We start from the raw sequence: 1,435 nt of genomic DNA, 5'->3' as shown, positions 1-1,435 counted from the left end.
CGGTCAGGGCGGCTAGGATCTGGAACCAACTTCCAAGCGAAGTGGTGCTAGCTCCTACTTTGGGGGTCTTTAAGACAAGGCTAGACAATCACCTTGCTTTCCTGCCATGGCAGGGGGTTGGACTTGATGATCTGCTCAGGTCCCTTCCGACCCTACTAACTATGAAACTATGAAACAGTTTTGCTGTTCCAATGTTTCGCCCATAGGCTATAATGGGGAGCTTGAAACAGCCTATAACTTTGTCATTTCTGACCTGCTTTGGATGAAACTTGCAGGAATAGGTGCAGGGGTTTCAGGGAAACTGCACCTCAAAGTCCTGAAAGCAAAAAACTCATGTCATGTGTATGTGTTAAGACACAGCAGGGTCAAAACTGCAGGCTTGCTAGCCCCTGCTCAGGCCACAAAGCCTGCCAAGTTTCAAGGAGATTGGTGCAAGGGTTTCGGGGAACCTGCACCTCAAGCTGCAGATAAGCAAAACTCATGACATGGGTGACACTGTGTGTGTTAAGGCGCAGCAGGGTGAAACCTGCAGGCTTGCTAGCTCCTGCTGCGGCCACGAAGCCTGCCAGCTGCCAAGGAAATCGGTGCAGGGGGAGTCTGAGTTCTTGGGCCCTGCACCTCTAGCTGTTGACAGGCAAAACTCTTGACATGGGTGGGTGACACTGTGTGTGTGTTACGGTGCGCCCTCACTCAACTGACACCAAAGCAGGGCAGTTCAAACAATGCTGCCTTTATGCAGTTTTTCCATCCCTACCCCAGAGCACGGGGATTGGAAGGGACCTCAGGGAAGGATGACAGTCACTGGCCAGCTACACAGTCAATAATGAAAGCAGTCCTTCCCTCCTCCCTTCCCTCTCCCTCTCCTTACTTCAGTTTCTGTTTCCCTGCAGGCAAGCCCATCTTGAGCTTCGAAACTAGAAATGTTTAAAAAATTTTGAAATGTTTTGACTTGCCTCGTTTTGTTTCGAGGCTGTTTCAAAGCTCTCTGTTTCATTTTGATTTCACTGTTTCAAGCTTGAAACAAGTCAAAACAGCATCAAAACGAAACTGCCAGCGAAATTTCACACAGCGCTAATAAATAATAGTGGCCTCACCCAAAAGTCTAAGAAAAAACAAGGGCTTGGGTTGACTAAACCGGAATTGCTTTGATTTTTTTAACATGAAAAATCTTGCTTCAAGTCAACATTTGGATCGTATCCTTGGACCGATACTCTTCAATGTCTTCATCAGTGACTTGGACGATGGAGTGAAGTGTACTCTGTCCAAGTTTGTGGATGATACAAAACTGTGGGGAGAAGTGGACACACCAGAGGGCAGGGAACAACTGCAGGCAGACCTGGACAGGTTGGACAAATGGGCAGAAAACAATAGAATGCAATTTAACAAGGAGAAATGCAAAGTGCTGCACCTAGGGAGGAAAAATGCCCAGCATACC

The sequence above is a fragment of the Gavialis gangeticus genome, unplaced genomic scaffold (assembly GCF_001723915.1).
Source record: "Gavialis gangeticus isolate Ggan-Ray unplaced genomic scaffold, GavGan_comp1, whole genome shotgun sequence".
NCBI lineage: Eukaryota > Metazoa > Chordata > Crocodylia > Gavialidae > Gavialis > Gavialis gangeticus.
This window is presented reverse-complemented; position numbering follows the sequence as displayed.